Below are 20,230 nucleotides of genomic sequence, written 5' to 3'. Positions count from 1 at the left end.
AACTGGAATGAAATGAAACACTTATTTACCCATCCAAAGCAGGGGAAGGATATTCAGAGCAAGAAAGGGAAGTCACTCCAGGATAAAATTGGTGATTCAATTAAGCACAATGTTCTTAGTGTCATTCATTCTGCTGTTCTATGGTTTGAAGCTTCAGCCTTGCTTGTCCTGTCTGTTTTGTACCTAGGCAAGCAAGAAGCCATGTCAATGACCCATGCCCTTGTCTCCTGGGCCAATGAAATCTCAAAGACAGCTTCAATACTTTTTAAGTATTTTTAAGATCTGGTGCATACCCAGAGCGTCTAAGAAGGCATTTTCCCATGTGGAGATGCTGGGGAACCTACTTCCCAGAGAAGTTATGATGACATGTAATGGGAGTGCCTTAGAGAGACTATGTAGGATGTGTAGATAGTCTATAACTGGTGGTAGCCAGCTAATCATATGGTGAATGTAAAACCTTTTTTAATTTACTATAGCTGAGAGTGGGGAGAATCTTCACAAAGGCCTGAATCACCTCAGATGTGGTCATTGGCTATTTGCTCTCTTTGAGGAATTTTTTGGATTCCTTCACTGATGGCATCTGGTGAGGGAAAATATTGTAAGGGGAAAAGGCTTGGGCCTTTTCTACCAATGAGATACCATGTGGTCCTATGAATATGGTCCCGAGTTCTTTGCTTGTCTTAGCATTTGTTCTTTTTTGAAAGGGTAGCATCCCAATTCCCAGCATATGGGTTTTCTTTCACTCAGTTCTCCATCATATCCCAAGGAACAAGGAATGACCTTTGGAGTAACCTTCAGGACATAGCCCATTATAGCGGCTTTGAGGACTCATCTAGCAATCATCTAGACCTGGTCTGGGTAAAACCAATGTTTATAGGAACTGTTCTAAGAGTAAGCCCATTCTCCTTACAGACTGAGGTAGGAGCAGGGAGAGTATATCCCTGAGATGTTGAAAGGAGTGTTTGCTTATAACTTCAAACTTCTTTCTTTGTTATAACTTTCAACCCTTTGTAAAAGCTAATAGATGTTAAATTCTTAAATGGAACTGGAGCGCTCATTACTAGTGCCTAACAAAGAGAACAATACACTGGTGGTGGCTCAAGTGGGACACTTAAAACCTCTCAGGATAACCTGGAGGAGGTGGTAGGGGTCCTGTTTAGGTTATCACTTCCACCACACTAAGAGTATTGAGGGAGCTCTTTCATAGAAGAAAACTTGGGCAACTCTGGATCAAGAAAGTGACTGTAAAAGGCCAGACTTAAAAGTTACATGTTATAACTACTGTCTTACTCAAAGCTCCTCTTCTTCCCATTGCCTGTAACCTTAGGTTTCTCTTTTTACCAGTCCCTCTCAAACCTTGTTTTGACCCAATTTCTACCTCAGATACCAGTCTTAGGCTCTTTCTAGCAACTTGTCTTGTCTGCACAGTCTCATTCACCTGAGCTCCTGACCTACTGTGTAGGAATTTTGGTTATCCCTTTCTTCAACTTTCTAGGCAGTGAACATAGATTAGTTTTGAGTTTTGTGGTCCCTTTAAGCTCTAGATCTATAAGCCTATGAGCACCAAGAATCTCTGCTCACTTGCAGCCTTTGTAAACCTCTGTACTTGCCCTTGAGTGGCTTCTTTGGACAAAGTGATTGAGGCATGTGAACATCAAGGAACACTTGGACTGCTTGGTCTAAGTAGTCAATTTACAGAAAAAAATTCTCAGTAATTAGAATTAATGATGACAGTGTCAGAAGTCATAAATTAAACCAAAATTCATTAGGCCTCTAATATGTGTAAAGCATTTTTTCTAGGTATCAAAGTTTTAACCTAAAAAAAAGTTTATATTTTTCTGGGGTGTGGAGTTTGAGATACAATATATACACTAAAGTATATGTAGGAAGTGATGGAAAATCTGATATGGGATAACATTTTCACCCGAGGAGATTAGGGAAGGTTCCATAAAAAAAGAATTGAACAACCTTAAAAAAATAAATTCAGTTGCTATAAATACACTAATTACACCAAATACACTAGGCTAATTTTTGTAGAGGTCCTTAGATCACCTACAATAATGACTATATAAGAGTGATGTATAATTTGAGTGGGCCTTACTAAATTATTGGGGAATAGTTCCCTTTCTTAAGTAGCTTCTGTGCTTCCTCCATGATTTTGAACACTGCTAATTTGCTTAACAATTTTTTTCATAGATACTGGAAAAGATAAACTTAAACTATAGCTTGAGTTATCTCAGATTTCAAATTAATGAGCAGCTCAAGTTAATGAGCTTATACTGTATTTTTTATCTCTGGTGTGATGAGATTCTGAGATCATTTTCCTCTTCAGGCATTTTCCATCTAGTTCAAAGAAACACATTCTTCTTTCCCCTTAACACATTCAGCTTTTGATTAAACACCTGTCACGCTAGGGCATGAAGAGCAATGGGACAAGGTAGTTTGGGAGAGGCTAATATGGGAATCCAGTTAATCCAGTTGTGGAGTCTGGCAGATATGGCAGGTCTAGACAAGAGGCCACCTTGAAAGTCAGTTAAGAATAGATAGGTACTATAGGACTGGCAGAATCCAGCATATCAGCACCAACAAGCAAGTGAAGAACTCTGATTCTCAAATGAAGGCAGTTTACTTACCACGTTATTGTGTTCTACCTGCTGAGTATGGATGGCCTTGAGCCCATAAGTGTTGATTACCACTAGAAGTAGGTCAGAGACCAGCAGGTGAAATTTGTCCCTGACTGAGTCAGGGAAAGATATGTTACGATGACCTAAGAAACCTAATCTATGCTATGCCAGTATCTGAGAAAAACATAGGGAAGAGATAATGACCTATACCTATACTTTCCTGTTTTTCTCTATCTTCCACCATAATCTCTTATAGGAAATATATAAAGAAATTGGTTGCATTACTGTATTTTTATGTGTAATGAGAGACACAAAGGCAGGAACATGAAAAATTAATTGAGAAAATGGTTAAAGCACAACTATAATTTTTGAATTTGAGAATTTTTTTTTTATATAACAAGTAGGGGCAAGCCCTTCCTCAAACAAATGAAAAGAAAACCCATCCAGAGGTATAATGGTAACTACAGATAGAGGCATAGCTAGGAAACCTTTTACCCAGTGTGAGGTACATGTGTGAAGGGCATGTGTGGAGTATAGCCTCTTAGGACTGACACTGGTAAAGAGAATATCAAATGAAGGGAAGAGATAGGAAATAAAGAGGGATTGCAGTGATGAGGTAAAGGACAGACTAACTTTAGGTGCCCTTAATCTGGAAAATGTGCAGTCCGTCAACCAGAAAATACTACCAGTTCCCCTGCCAAGCTTGGAGGTGGAAGGAGTCCTGGGAGGGAAGCATTATGGTGATGGGATCCTGTTTGGGCAGATGCAAGATGAAGAACTAAGGTTTTATTACACAATTCAAGCCAACTAGAGAACTGTGAAATTCTGTGATGGTAGAGTATTTGGTAGATAGCTCATGGGAGATAAAACCACTGAGGAGAAAGTGAACATTCTAAATGTAGACACCTTGTGGAAAGGCCCTGGTGTCTCTACCCTAGTTATGGCTCTGACTAAAAATTATTGTACTTATATTTTTATTCTTATTCAATAGTCCTGCATTTTGCAGGTAGGAGCTCTGTAGAAATAGAATTACCCAGAATTTTTGCTGCGGATTGTTAGGATAAATAAAATCTATATGAAGGACCAATGTCTTTTGACAATGACATGTTAAATTATATAGGTGATTTTAATAAAATAGCACACAAGCTCCTTAAGGAGATGTGTCTCTGTGTAGTAAGTTTAGCGTTTTATCCAGGGCCATTGGACTAGATGGCCTTGGAGGACCCTTCTAACACAGGATCTATGATCCTATGATCCTTTGTCCTACCAGATACATCCTGTCATTTCTATCTCCACAATATCTCCTATATGTATTCCCTTCTCTCCTTTTACACTGTCATCACTATAGTTCAGGCCATTGTTACTTCTCACCTGGATAATTTTATTATAAATTAGATGAGACAAATAATAATTATTGTATTTTAGCTATTAGCTCTGAAACATTCTTATCCCAACTCCCTTTTTTTACAGATCATCATATGTGCTCCCAGAGCTAGACTGGCCAAATCTCCCCTCAGAATTCTAGAGGTATCCCTGAGGGGGTCAGGAATAATTTTCTAATGCCATTAGTTCAAGACCCCAGTAGTATGCTTTTCCCACATTTATCATTTTAGTCAGCAAGCTTTTTAGAAAGGAATATTTGTTAAGGTGGTACAATGAGCACAGTTGGTACAAAGCATCCCCCCCCCCAAACTCTGTCACAAGTACATTTAGATCCTAGGGGAATGTTGGCTCCACCTGAGAGAGTACATGAGGCAAAGATGTACTCAACTCCTGGAAGTAGATGGAAGTACTTTTATCCCATTCTTGGATTGCTCATGAAGTTCTCCTTAGGTGTGACATAGTCTCTTTGCTGGGCTCCATGTAAAGCCATAAATTCAAACTGTTCTTGGCCCCTGAAAAGGCAGACACTACTTCCAGCTGATCTGGAGATGCTGATTAAGATCCTGATGGGTAGATGTCTGACATCCTCTTGACACTTGGAAATGTTCTCTTCCTGTCAAAGGAGAAAGGAAGGGAAGGAGAAGTTTATGACCTCTCCATGAAAACCAGCTTACTGATAGTAGATGGTTTCATGCTGTGGTCAAACAAGTTAATCGGTTGGTGGTCTGTCTTTTGATTATGACTCTCTCTTAGCTTAACTAGGCTGCTCTACCTATAGTAGATGCATAATCTATCACTAGGCTATCACAAAGCCTTTCTAGGTTGATAAGGCTTGTCAGAGCTATGTCAATGACATAGCTTTTGACAGCTCAGGATCACCTTCAGCTGATGATGCCTTATTAGAATAGGACTTTAGAAAAGGATTACAGAGTATGTAACCTTTGGGATTGTTCATGTTCTTCATACTACTTTCCTTCCTTTCTCTTTCTCCAGTCTTGTGAAGTTTGACTTTTCTACCCTATTGACAGGGGACTAAGTGAGAGGGGGGAATGTAGTTACTCCCACCTTCCAACCAGAAATGGAAATTTGTGGTCTCTTGTTTGCTAGATTTGACTTTCTGGAGATTGACAAATGACCTACCTTAATCTCTTTTCTATGTAATAGTTTCATGTAGCACACAGTGGCAGAAAAATCCAATTTCTGTCACTATTTGTGCTATTTTGGTCAAGTCATTTAACCTCTATAAATCTCAATTTTCTCAGTTGTAATATGAGAGGGTTGGCTTATATGTGTTTTCTCAAGGTCACTTCCATTAGTCAGTCAGTCGGTCAATCAGTCAGTCAGTCAATAAGCATTTGTCAGGTGCTTACTATGTGCCAGGCACTATGCTAAGTGCTGAGGAAACAAAGAAAGGTAAAAACATGGTCCTTGCCCTGAGAAATCATTGTTCTAATGATTGAGACAATATGTAAATAGTTGTACATAAAGAGTTATACTAATTCTATGATCACATGATTGATATTTAAACTAGTTTATCTAGAGTTTAAGTCCTTTGTAATCTGAAATTATATTTTTAAATGGGACAAAACTTTTTGAGCAATATTAAATATTTTGAAGGCATTACAACTTATATCTTATCACCTCACCCCAATTATATCTAAGGGTACCATTTCTACACAGTGGCACATTCAAATATCCCAAATGAATGGATTATTTAGAAATCTGTGAACATTCTCTGCAGATCCTGAACTGCTATCTTGGGGAGATAATGATATCTTAGACAGGGCTGTGGGAATGATGTCATCCCAATAGACAGCGATCTGCTAAGGCAGGGTCTTCTTTGATTTATGTCCTTGAATTTGGCACTAGTTCTGCTTTACATAAGAAGTTGAGCCATCATATTACATGACCTAATCCTGGATCTTGACCAGAGTTGGTAAATCTCCGATATCTTTTTACTGACTGACACAATCATTTGTCACTTAACTTTACCCTGCCTTACATCCTCAAATCCTGAGAAATACAAGTCATTTGAGGATCCCCAGGAAAAAAAAAGGCTTTAAATTCTGGATTTTTCACTCTAAGCAGATAAGAATGAGTAAAAATTAGTTTTGCTTTTCTAATCTCTTTAATTCAAGACCAAAAGGAAAGATGTTCTTTCACACCGTCCAGAAACATCCATCTCATGTAGCATTTTTATTTACTAAATAGCTTCTTGGTTTAACTAACCCAATTTGGAACACAAGAGACTCCCTTGGGATCTGGGACATAGGATTTTAAAATTGAATTTTTACAAGGGTTTTTCCCCATTTATTTAGCAATAGAAGAAATAAAACAAAGGATGAAAGGGAAACAAAGAGCTTTGGGGGTGAAAGCAAAGGGAATTCAAAGTTAATTTTTTTATAGCCCTAGGAAAGGAATCCTGGTGGTAGTACAAAGGCTGTTTTGTATGAATCAGGCCTGTGTTTGGGTGATAGCTGGGAGATAAATATAATGTGGAACTTGGCACAAATGAATAGAAGCAGACATGGCTTCTGGAATCACATCTCTTTTAGTTCCATTGTGCTGATACAATAGAGTAGTTTAAAAGACCAGGACAAATGTGACCCAGACATTTTTCTACCTTAGGTTCTACAAGTGGCAATTTGAACTAAATTGAACTAAACAAAGCTGAAAAATCTACAAAAATGGGTGTGTAATATTCTAACCTTATACCTAAAGTAGAATACTGTCCACTACCAGCTAGGTGAGTTCCACAATTAAAATTCATTTCAGGTATTATTTAGGAAATATGCAATCATTTAATATATATTGGAAATGGAAAGAGGGGAAATGGGGCTGAAATGAAAAATTCAGCAAGAATTAGTTGGGGGAGATTTGTTCAAAAATGAGTAAAAAGTAGAGGAAAAGATGGTTGTTCTGGTTAGTATCTTTTATTCAGGATTTATTCCAATCCTGAACAATTTTGCCCCAGCAAAGATAGACCATAAGAAAAGGAGGGGCAGTATAGCATAGGAGAGAGTGAACTGACCTTAGAGTCAAAATGTCCTGGGAGGGAGTCCTGATTCTGTTGTAGGAAAGTCTTCCTACATGACCCTGGACACAGTGACAAACTCTCTCTTCAACTAAGATTTTAAATTGTAGAATAACTGCTAGTCTGTATCGATAGAGGTTTCCTCACTGAAAGTTCCCCAAACTATTGAAAACAGGCTCAAAATAAACAACAGCAAGAAAAGAATGATCAATATGAGAAATTTAGAGAAGACTAGGCTGAACTGATATACAAAGAAGCTGGCAGACACAGGAGAGGACTATACACAGGGACTACATAATGCAAATAAAAGCCTTGAAAGGCAGCTCTACAGACCAATCTTGGCCCTGGTAAACAGACAATGAAACATGCCCACCTCTCCTTGACAGAAGTTAAGGACTATGGTTACAGAATGACTGTCAGAGTTGGTCACTTTGTCTTTTGGTTTTGCTTAACTCTCTTTCTTTGTGAGAAGGGATGGTTCAATGCAGGGTATACATGTTGGGGATGGAGTAGGGAGGGGGAGATATATCCAGAAAGGACTGTGATGTAAAAAACAAAAGGCATCAATACAGGGTTAAAAAAAAGTCAAGTACGAAAACTTCTTAAAAGCAAACTTTCATTCTTTTAGTATTTTCTCTTTTACTTTTATAGATATGATATTGTAATTATATACTCATTTGACTTAATCTCCCAATTTCCAAAACTGTAACTTCTGTTATATGATTTGTTTAATCTGGAAAATCCAATAAGCAATTTAAAAATAGAGATATAAAGATTCATTATATTATATAGACCTGGTAGAAAAGTCAATAAACAATCAACTTCTGAGCCTTCTGAGATATGATATTTAAAAATGTTGTAATTTGAAAGGAAAAAAACCTCATTGGAAATTAAATCAGTTTAATTCTGGTCTGCATAGGTATTATGGAGATGAAAAGTGCTAGTTGGATCATTATTGTCTCAATTCACACCTTTGAGAATAAGAACTTGTGATCATCTCTCAAAATGATCAAAGGGAAGATAGGGTTCTTTAAGCCTATAGATATTTCTGTTAGGTTAATTGAGTCCTGGAGAGTCTGTGAAACTAAAATCATGGAATTGTAGATCTGGAAAGGACCTTAGAGGTCATCTATTCCAATTCCCTCATGTTACAAGTGAGGGAACCGAGTCTAGGAGAGCAGAAGCAACAAAGGGTTTGGTGGCTCTTCCAATGCAAATTTCTGAAGGATTGTGACACTCCAGTGAACACTGAATAAGAACATTATGGTCTAAACTTAAAACTGAATCGAGAAAACAAAACAATACTCTAGTGTTTATATTTTGACATGGAAAAAACAGCAAATGTGTTTCTTTAAGGAGGTACATTAGTGTTTTTTTTTGTTTTTGTTTTTTGTTTTTTACTTAACACCCAAATGCCTGTTTATTTTCCCCAGTGTAGCTTTTACTTTGGGCTGATGGTGAGGCAGTCTAAACCAGGATTTTGGTTCATGACACATACCTCAACCGCAAATTTATCTTGTAGTTGACAAAGCTTAACATAAGCTTTGTCTAATATTCTTCCATTAGCCTAATGAATAGAAAAATAAGCCTACATATTAATTCTATCTATGTCTATCAACATTAACTTAATTCCCTACCATAACTGTCTCTCTTTGGCTTCCTCCTACCCCCACCCCTACTCCATTCTTGACTTCAAATTTTGGCTGCTTCAGTGACTGAATAACTTATGTGGTATCTGTACATCTCTTGGACTTGTATTTTTCTGAAGTTAGGCTTTATTTTAGAGAAGCTGAGGGTATTTTGATATTGCAGATTGATGTTCTGGAAAAATACTTATGCTTCCTAAGAGAGGTTATTTTATATGTGGTTGATAAGGTGTTATGTAGAATATTATGAATTTATCTCTGTCAAAAATTACCTTTTTGGAGTTGAATATGAGTACTGCTTCTATCTTGGAGCACCTAAGAATCACAGAACTGGCTCAGTCTGACTCTGGGGCTGGGGGTAGTGGAACAGTTATCAAAGGAGAGAATGGGAAAATTACCAGTTGCCAACCAGATCTGGTATCGAGTATTCTGATTTTCCCACATTTAGGGCAATAGAAATTCCCTCAGCCACCCAAGAGCCAATCTTTAGAGTCAACTCTCAAATACTGATCAAGCATCTGGCTGACTTACTCCTTTTCAAATATTTGGGGTACATTCCCTCTGACCAAGAGCTGAGTACTGTCAACATTTTATATATCCATGGGGATCAGAGTAGATCCACTCTTTTTTTTTACCCTCTACTCTTTCCTTTGGAATCTCATATCTAGGCTGGAAAGCCAGATCTATTCTAGCACTATGTTGTGTGTTGAATGAAGTTTCTCATTGTTGATATAGCAGTGAGTAATGGTGTGATTTTTGTTGTGTGGTGATCCAAAGTGCCATCTGTCTTTTCAGCAGTTTAAGTAGGAGTCCTCATTCCAATTTAAGGGCAGGGTACCATCTGACCTCATAGGCCTTTTCAATGAGGTAATCATGCCATCAAAAAGTAAGCATATGCATGCTTTTGAAAAGAAAAAAATATATATATATAAGCTATAAGAGAAAGGTTTAAGTATTCATAGTAGAATTCATGTGTGTGTATGTATGTATGTATCATACGTGTGTGCATGTGTGTTAGCAAAGAAAGGGAAGTAAAATAGGTGCCCATCAGCTAATAAATGGCTAAACAAACAAGTGGCATATAAATGTAATGAAATATTACTATGTAGCAATAAGTATTGACTATGAAGAATTCAAAGAAGCATGGTAAGATTTGTATGAACTGATACAGAATGAAATAAACAGAACCAGAAGAACAATAAAAATAATGACAATAGTAAAGCAAATGAAAAGATGATGAAAAGGAAGCACCATTCTGAGTTACTGAAAAACTATTAATAGCCCCAAAGAACAGATGACAAAACATATCTCCCTCCTTATCAGCAAAGAAGCAGGGAACAACTGGGACAAAATGTTTCTTACATCTCAAGCTCTTGCACAGCCGCTGTTTGTTTTTGCTCACCTGTTTTTTTTCCTTATGAGGAAGGGCTCAATTCTGGATGTGGTTCTTATCGTGATGGGATAGATTAGAACTACCTGAAATGTAGAAACAAAAGTCATCGATACCACTTTTAAAAAATATAAACAAATAACAGTAGGATGATGTCTGTGAGTATATCTAAATGTAACAGAAGTTTGAAAAGTGTCTTTCTAGTATCATCAGTTAGGTATTAACTGAGGCAACTAGGTGGCACAGCAGATAGGGCACTGGAGCTGGAGTCAGGAAGACCTGAGATCAATGAGGCCTCAGGCACTTCCTGGCTGTATGACCATAGGTACATCACTTGGCTTCCATTTGCCTGTTTCCTCAATTGTAAAATGTAGATAATAATAGCACCTAGTTGTAAAGTGCTAAGTACCATACCTGAGACATACTAGGTGCTATATAAATTCTAGCTTATTATTATCATCACCTTTATCTAGATTCCTTATCGTGGTATTCCAGCTCCTTTCCTTGTCCTTCAAGGCTTTCTGAAATTTCATTCCAAACTATCTTTACAGCTCCATACATTCATATTATTCCTTTTTACCCACTCTATATTTCAGGTAAATTAGATTACTACCTATTCTTTTATCTCATCCCACTCATTCCTGTTTCTATGTCTTTGTGGAGACCACAGACATACTCCCCACATACCCTGCCCCACACCCTAGCCACCCTTGCAGGAATAGAAGCCCTTCACATCCCCACCTGACAAAATTCTTTTCTTCTTTCAAGACCCAGTTTAATTGCCACCTTTTTCATGAAGCCAATGTTGTTCTGTAAAACAAGCATGAGAATTTTTTGTCAAATAATTTGGGTTTTTTTTTCTTCCATCATGTATTACCTATGTGACCCTTGGCCAGTAATTTCTCCTCTCCAGGCATCAGTTTCTTCAACTGTAAAATATTTGTGGTGCGGCAGTGGTTGCATTAGACTAGAAGACCTCTAAGTTTCCTTCCTGCTTTAAATAATCATACCTTGTTTCCACACCTTCTTGATCCCCTTCCTGACTCTTGGAACTAATTCCTACCTTCCTTAATCTCTCATCACTTTGATAATCTTCTAATGCACTTTTCATATTCTAATTTACGTTATGGAGAACTAACCTGACTGTAAGAAAATCTTGGGTTCCAGTTCTGCTTATGATTCATACTGTCTGTGTGATACTGCTCAACTCAGCATCCCAGATAATTATCTAAAATTATAAATTATATCTCAGATGCTGATCTGAATTAGTATAGGAAGTTTCCTTACTGGGAGGTCCCTATCAATGAAATCACAGGCCTGATAAAAACAAATGCATTTTAGTTTTTGTGCATGCCTAGACTGTAAATTCTGTAAGGGTCAGGGGGTAGGGCATTTTTTGATCTCTGTAAACCCAGCACTTTACAGTGTACACATAGTAGGTTCTTTAGCAGCGCTTGTTGAAATATAAAGTTTGACATGCCTCTCTGTCTTCACCAGTTAAATATTCTCACAGTAGCTGCTTAAGTGTTATCTGCATTTTGCAAATATCAAGCTTTTCTACTCTCTGTCAGTGATGAAGCTTTGGAAGTAACTGAAGCAGAAAGCATGTCCAGTTTGGGGATTCACAGGAGAAATTCATCAGAAAACCATTTTCTCCCCTGTTTCTTTTTGTCCTAATAATTTGTAGTAAGAGATTTAACATGATATTAAAATTCTTTTGTAATTTCATTATCCTGGAAGTGATTTTACATTCTGCAGAGGTTCCCCTGTTGAAGTACAGTGCAGTGTACAAAATAATTCTTGTTTTAATACATCTCTATGGCTCTCTGAGGAGCTTCAGCACCGCTGAGTTCATCATTAGCTTCTATATTATTCAGGTCTCTGAGTCTTTAATTCAAAATGAAAATTAAACAATATCCATTTTACCCGAGCTGCTCATGGAGAAATCAGTTAAAAACAACACCATACAAGCCCATAGTTTTCAATTAGAAAAGCACTCACTCATACCATGTATATGGGCAAAGGGTCCTAATTATTTTAGTGCCCAAACTAGAGAGCCAGGATTCCTGCAAATAGAAGATTTTCAGCCCCTAAGCACCCATCTGAAATACCCAGCCATTAGTGCTGATGGGCACTAGTTAAAAGCTTATGAAACTGTTAGGCATAATACCGGAAATCAAATCCAAATGAAGTCCAGCCCCAGTGAGTTATTCAGGAAACTGAAGGAACAGTTTAGGTTTGTACGTAAATTTAAAAATGAGGATATTAACTAGAAGAAATTATAGCATTTTAGAATATTTAGATTAGGCCCTTCTCATAAACCAATTATTATTAAAGTACACAGCTAAATGGAGGACAGCAAAGGATTTGGACCAGCAAACCAAGCTGTCCAGACGCTTGTTTGAGTTTACGAATCCCACCAAGCCTGAGAGGATTTATAAAACCCTGACATGAACATGGGAGATGTTAAACTAGATTTTACTTTCCCTCTCCACACTCTCCTCCCCCTTCTCCAGTTTAGTTTTGCTTCTTTTTTTGTTCACTAGATTTCAATGGATTTAAAGTGAAAAATCGCTCCCAGCTCTTGGAACCTAACCTTTCTCCCCACTGCATACACCTCCCTCCCCCCACACCAGCTCTCAAGCCCTTGCTGAGTCTCACACTTTCCCTTTCAGCTCAAACTGGGGGACTGTGGCTGCTGCTTTTTTGAAGCCTTTGAAGTGTCCACATGGCAGACTTGAAGCTATAGTGAAAGCTCACATTGCTGGGTTTTAAGCAGGCTTCGCTTAGTGTGTGCCATCACCTTCCAGGCTGGGAGAGGTGGATTGAAAGCATGATTTAAGAGAGGGTGGTGGCAGACATCCCTAGCCCCCCACTGGTTAGTCTCTTCAAATAGACTCCAGTTTCAGCCTTAGCCTTATCAAAGCCAGCTCTCCTAGGGGCTGCAGCTAAGGTGAAAAAGGAGGCTTGGAAGTAACTGATAGCTATTCACTACCTTAGTTAGGACTCTGGTGAAGCCAGAAGGAAGGCGCCAGTTTATGATGTTTTAGACTTCTGTTTTAGGTCCACTTAGATTGATTCTTTTGAGTTTAGAACCTAAAGATTTTTAAGCGGAGGCCAAAAAAAGCAATACTTCTAAATGTGTATCTAAATGACTGGTGTGCAGCAATATTCTCTTTATAGCATGTTTTCTGATGCTATCTTTCTATGTTCAGACTGCTTTATTGTTTGGCTATGCACTCAGTATCTTTTAGAGTTAGTGACTTCCCTTACTTTTGTTCTGAACTCACGTGGGGAATGCTATTTGCCTAAAGCAAAGCTGAGACTTATTTTAAGCTCATAAAGACTTGTCACTGTTTGAGGACCTTTTAAATGAATCCTTTCCTAAAATCCCCAGATGCTAGCGCCTTCTATTTCCCCAATCTTATTGTATCTTTTTTTGAATATGTCTGTATACGAACATATTGTGTTTCCCTTGAAATGTAAGGTCCTTGAAGTCAGGAATTGTTTCATTTGTGACTTTGTATACTCTCTGAACACAGCACCTGGAGTTTGATAAATACTATTTGGTTGATGGCAACAATAAATAATCTTCTTTTCCTAAATGAGTAACCTCACTTTTGGAGTCTTGAAGCTAAAAAATTGACCCTAATATCTCCAGCCTTCAGTTTCCCCACCTGTAAAATGGGAAGAGAAATCCTATGGAGTTTCCTGAGGCACACACCACAGGACTGGAGCAGGTGCACAGAGCGCTTGGATCAGAAGGGATATGCAAACCCAGGTTTTCCTCTCTACAGATCCAATACATTAGCCACTATTCTTTGATGCATTTAAAACTGAAGCGTAGTTTTTCAAATGCCATGCTGACCATGGAAGGCACAGAAATGGGGGAACACGCAGAAATGGAAGTGAGGGGAACCCTAACTTAAAATCATATTCTTTTGAAGAAAATAGTTGAGAGAATGCCTACAGACTAGTTTCAGTTGTTGGGGGTAGAAGGGCAGCAAATCACAGAGCAATCTGAATTTGCCATGTGGGACAGATAAAGCTATCCATCAACTACATTTGGCCCACGGGCAGAGAACCTGACAACCATGTGCTGAAGGATTTATTGGTCTTGTTCAGGAATTCATAAACCTCCTTGTTGGTTTCTTTTCTCCAAGTTCAGCTCCTTGTTCATGCTATATTTGAGCTTGCTAAGCGTATTGGTTATGGTGGTCAGAGTTTCAATTCTTTCATTTGTGAAGGAGAGAATGCCATACTTTTTATACATTTGAATACTTCACTGCCTCAAACAAGTCCTTCACAATACAAATGTCATGCTTGCCTGCAGAACTATTCCAAGGGGAGGCAAAGGAAAGTACACTATCTGTCTGCTCATCTTCCATCTTGCCACTGGAGCTGGATGGGATACACATAGCTCTGATTTGCCAATTTCTGGGAGCTCTTGCTCCATCTTTAATTAGAGCTAGCCCTTCAAAATAGTTGACTACAGGTTTGCAGTCATAATGACTGCTATTTATATTTTGCTTTCCAAGTTCACAAGTGCTTTATAGAAATTATTTTTTGAGCCTCACAACAACCCTTCAAGGTATTATTATCCCTATTTTACAGATGAAGGAACTAAGACTTATATAAATATAGATATAGATATAGATTTTATGGAAATATCTTTATGGATAGATATTCTTCCATCTGTAAAATGGGTTAGAAAAGTCCCAATGTTTTGCCTGAGGCAGTGGTGTCAAAATAATATAGAAATGGAGTCACTAAACCATAATAAGGATCCCTATGAGTGGCTGCATATTGAATTAGGAAACCACATATTAATATTATTTATGTTCTATTGTATTTTAATGTATTTTGCCAAATATTTTCAAATTACATTTTGATCTGATTAGGGCCAAAGACATTTCTGGCCTGAGGCATATAGAAATTGAAGAGATTTGTCTATAGTTGTGCAGCTAGCAAGTGTTAAAGGTAGGATTTGAACTCAGGCTTTTCTGGCTCATTAATTCATTTATTCATTCATTCATCCAATGAGCAATGATTCCTCTTTTCTGGGGCAATGTACTAAGCATTGAAGATATTAAAAAAAAAAAAGGAACAATCTCTACCCTCAAGGAAATTACAGTTTAAAGGGCAGGTAGTGGATGGAAGGAAAGAAAGAAGGAAGGGAATAAGCATTTCTTAAGCACTTACTATCTTCCAGGCATTGTGCTAAGTACTGCACAAAATGATCTCATTTGAGTCTCATGACAACTCTGAGAGGTAGGTCGTATTATTGTCTCCATTTTACAGTTGAGAAAATGGAGGCAAACAGAAGTTAAGTGACTTGCCCAAGGTTTCATAGCTATTAAATATCTGAGGCTGGACTTGAATTCAGGTCTTCTTGAGTTCAGGCCTAGTACTCTCTCTATCATCTGCCATCCAGCACCTAGTCTCCTCTGGGGGACGAGAAGGGGTAGACAACAGGTACACAGATAAATGCAAGGTAATTTCAGAAAAGCTACTAGGCTTCAAATGGAAGAACTGAGTCTTGAAGTTAGAAATTTTATAAATTGGAGGTGAGAAGGGAACACATTCTAGGAATGGGGACAACCAGTAGAAAGGGACAGAGACTGGAGAAGGAATATTCTATAGAGGGAATAGCAAGTATGCTATATTGGCTAGAACATGGAATGTACACAAGAGAATAGCATCTGATATATAAACTGGGGTGGGTAGGCTGGAACCAGATTGTGTAGAGACTTAAATGCCTAACAGAAGAGTTTGCATTTTATCTTGGAGGAAATAAAGAGCCACTATCCCTCCCTGGGGGCTTCTGGTCCAGCAGTGTATGCACGAGGCCCTGCCCTCTAACTAGTAGTAACCATTAAATGCAAGCATCTTCCATCAATGTTCAAGTATCCCATGGAGCAGACAACTGGATCTGGACCACTGTGCTGTGGCAGCCTAATTTTTCAATGTTCTAGGTGTGCCTTGCCTTAAGGAAACATATCATAACTTTGAACTAGAAAGCAGATAAAGTAGGAGTTTATTTGCATTACGAAAGGATTCTTTGCTTTAGGAAAGGATTCACCACAGCATTTCTTTTAATATTTAACCACCCCAGTGTATTTAAAACATGATTCAATTTATAAAAAAAAAATCTGGTCATACCCAGAAGTACTTCTGAAATATATTGACTGTGTTAACTAAAAGGCATCTGTAATCCCATTTCCATTATGCTTGAAGGTTTACAAAGTGTTAGCCTTACAATAATATTGTTGGGGAGGTCATATAAGGATTATTATCTCCTTTTTACATATGGGGAAACTGAGGCTCAAATAGAATAAATGACTTACCTAAAGACATACTACTAGTAAGTGACAGAGCCAGAGTTCTAAATTCAGGGCTCTTTTCAATTTTCCATGATGCCTTTTCCTTAGAAAGTGTTTGACTTGAATCCTTAGAATGACTTTGATAAATTATTTATAATGATACATTGTTTTAAAATGATAAATTTCCTCAATACTATGTTGAAAACTTCCCCTGAAAGTTACATGGAAAATGTGGCTAGAGAGGAAAATAAAATGCTTTAATTTAGATTTTGTTTTTGTAATACTTTCTTCCTTTCATCATGATAGGATTTACACCAGTAAAGAGAGAAATACCAACAATCTAACATAGTTATTTCATTGTTGCAGTCGTGGAGAAAGTCAGTGGGGTGTAGCATGTTCTATTAAAATGGAAAGAGGGCCAGATTTGGACTGAAAAGCACTAAGTTCAAATCCTCGTTCCATCACTTTTGTGACCCTAAACAAGTCATGATCTCTGTGAGCTCCACTTAACTTTATCTATAAAAAGAGGGGGCTGCATTTTCTAAGTTGTCAAGGTCCCTCTCAACATGGAATCTGTGAAATAGGTTTTATTTAACAAAGGTATTGAGAAGCTCATCACCCTGGAAGATTCATGGCTAATTTCACTAAGACTAGTTTTAGATAGATTTGGTCTGTCATTTGTGGGTATGGCAAATCTTTTCCTTTCATGGTAAAGGTAGAAATGCCTATACTATTCTTCCATGGTGCTACTATTCTTAGAAAGCAAAGAGAGAGATCTAAGACCACTTAATTAAAATTTCAGTGACCAGTGAGATAACTGGGAAATCATGCTGCCTTTGAAAGTTCTGAAGCATATTGCTTTGTACTTCTATTTCAACCCCCTACTGAAATTTATAGAACTAAGCACTCAGAAAACAACTTTCATCCCCCTTGCCCTCCAAAAAGTAGCAAATATTAAAGTCCTATTCAGGGGGTTTGGGTATAAAGCAATCTAACAGATCTTATGCTGCAGCTTCTATTTTTTTTTTTTTAGTGAGAAAACTATTCACCATTTACCATCAGTTTCACTCAAGGTGCAAAATTCAAGTGAACAAAATTCCATATTTATTTTTTATAATGGTTCAGGTTCAGTTCAGTCGTTTTTCAGTCATGTCTGCCTCTTTGCAACTCCATTTGGGATTTTCTTGGCAAATGTACTGGAATAGTTTGCCATTTCCTCTTCCAGCTCATTTTACAGATTGAAGGACCAAGGCAAACAAGTTTAAATGACTTGCCCAGGTCTGAGAGCAGATTTGAACTCTGGAAGATGAGTCTTCCTGATTCCAGGTCCAACACTGTATCCACTGTACCACCTATCTCCCTTCCTTTCTGATAATGCCAATATTAAACACAATCTATTAAACAGTTAGCATTTAAATGCTTGTCATTTATTTTCCTAAGGGGGGGGTAAAAAAAAAGGCCCTACCCTCAAGGATTTTATATTCTGATGGGTGAGATAATATGTAAAGAAATAGGTACATACAAATATAGATACAGCATAGAGGTAAGGTAACATTAAAGATGAAGGCTTGGCTGCCTGTAGTGATTAGAAAAGCCTCCTATAGAAGGTGGATTTTGAGCTGAACCTTGGAGAAAGTCAGGATTTCCAAGAGTCATAGGTAAGAAGGGAGAACATTCTAGTCATGGGAGTCAGGTAGTGGAAATGCACCAAGTCTAGAGATGGAACCCGCCATCATCCTTTGGTGACTGTCTTTCTACATCCCTCTGCAGGTTCTTCCTTTGGTGGCCATTGTTTCAGGCTCTAGTGGATTCTACATTTGGCTAAAGTAGCCTGTGAGACTTCTGCTGGGACCCAAGGATCTCCCAAATTCACATGTTCACCTGGTGAATGGAAGAAAGAAACAAACTCTCTGCTCCTCCTCCCTTACACATACTGCCATGCAATTCCTTCTCAAGGTCTTAGCATGTCCTCTACCTATAGGTTGGGCTGCCATTGGACTCACAATTCTGAACCAGCTCAGTGTTTTATATATAGGGCTAGAGATATTTCTGATTCTTTTAGTCATCCTCAAGATATTGTTTGTCACATGATCTGACATTATCCAAATATCAAAACACTTTATCCCTCTCAAATTGATTAAGGACTTGTTCATACTCAGCTTACACTTTTGATTAAATGATTCACTTGCAAAATATGCCAAAGAAAACAAAAAATGTAGGCTTAGAAAAAAATCATGGACCTTATTAATATCTTAAAAATGTGGAGGAAACATAAATAACTATTGGCCTACATACCTAATTTCCCATAAACATAACATTTTGTGGTAATAATCTATACACATATCAAGGGCTTAGTCAATGATGGCACAAGTAGGGAGAACAGTCAAGCTTTCAGAATAAATAGTAGGCAGCTAGGTGGCACAGTAAATAAAGCTTTTGGCTTGAATTCTTGAAGAAAGGAGTTCAAATCTTGCCTCACACTAGGTGTATGACCTTGGACAAGTCACTTAACCACTTTTGCCTCAGTTTCCTCAACTTTAAAATGGATATAATAACAGCACCTACCTCCCAGTTATTATGAAGCTCAAATGGGTTAATATTTGTAATGTTCCTGGCACATAGTACATACTACATAAATGCTTATTCTCTTCCCCTAGTACATAGCTGACTACATGTTAATCATCATACAACTGATTGAAAGATATAGAGAACATAAGATCCTACTGTATTAATTATGGACTATCAAAGAGAGTATTTGAGTCAGTGGAGCAACAAGTCAACTTAAAATCTCTCTTTCAACAAGGTATCTCTTAGCCACACATCAACATTATGAAAGATCTCTTAAAAGACATAACAACAGATGTAATCTTGTTCTATTGCTCTCTGATCATAAATGACAGACAAGGTATGAAATAAGGAGACATATCCCCATCGCCATCATAGAGTTCCAGAGCAGAACCTAAGTTATGAAGAGATTCCTTATAGCATGTGAGATCTTCCATATGCTCCTATTTGTGGATGATATTATCGTTCTTCGAAAATGAAGGATGAACAAAAACAGCTACATTGGCTGCATCAAATCAAAAAGAGTTTGGCTTAACCATCCACATTTCCATAATGTGCTGGGTAGATGAAGGGGAAAAAAGCCAAGTGGATGTCCAAATTATGACATGCAATTGTATGGATAACCTACAGATTTTATCCATTAGTTTATGTATCTAGAATAGAATAAACATGAACTATAAGTTAGGTTCAGAATTAAATAGAGTAAAAAGACTGGATCAAGCTTGGGAAATTACAAAGCTCAATTAATTACCCCAAACATCTCGAAAAAATTATAGGTTCATCTTTCTAATATAATATTCTACCAATAATGCAAGGCTACAATTATTGGAATCAAGGTCTGCACTATAGTTTGTCAACAATTTAAAAAAAGAACATCACTCAGAAGACTATAGAAAATGGTGGGTTTGAGAAGAATGAAATATGTAACAAATGACAAATTATAAAGACAAACTGGAGTAAAAGATACAATCAAAAGGGCAGCTGGATGGCACAGTGGATAGAGCTCTGGCTTTGGAGTCAGGAGGACCTGAATTCAAATCTGGCCTCAGACACTTGACACTTACTAGCTGTGTGATCCTAGGCAAGTCACTTAGCCCCAGTTGCCTCACCAAAAAGAAAAACAAAAGATACAACCTAAGAAATCTTTGATTGAGGAAAAAGATGGTTTGGCAACATAGAAAAAGTGAGAAATAATTGATGGATATCCCATGTGCTTCAAATTTTCTTGAGATACCTTTAGGATAAATTGAGGAAAGTAGCCACAA

At 37.7% G+C, this 20,230-nt stretch overlaps 1 long non-coding RNA gene across 2 annotated transcripts in view; it reads right to left on the bottom strand.

Moving 5' to 3' along the window:
• Positions 1–1,779: 1,779 nt before the first annotated feature.
• The window catches only part of LOC110192052 (uncharacterized), a 102,898-nt gene continuing 84,447 nt past the window's right edge, over positions 1,780–20,230 (bottom strand). For both annotated transcript variants that reach the window (XR_013486982.1, XR_013486983.1), the window contains 3 exons: positions 10,819–10,887; positions 10,090–10,163; positions 1,780–4,620 (listed from right to left, as the gene is read on the bottom strand). This is a non-coding gene — a long non-coding RNA (uncharacterized LOC110192052). The remainder of the gene's footprint in view (positions 4,621–10,089; positions 10,164–10,818; positions 10,888–20,230) is intronic.

Source organism: Phascolarctos cinereus, unplaced genomic scaffold (assembly GCF_003287225.1).
Source record: "Phascolarctos cinereus isolate Bilbo 61053 unplaced genomic scaffold, phaCin_HiC Scaffold_5;HRSCAF=322, whole genome shotgun sequence".
Lineage (NCBI taxonomy): Eukaryota > Metazoa > Chordata > Mammalia > Diprotodontia > Phascolarctidae > Phascolarctos > Phascolarctos cinereus.
The sequence above is the reverse complement of the archived record's forward strand: the minus strand, read 5'-3'. Positions and strand labels throughout refer to the sequence as shown.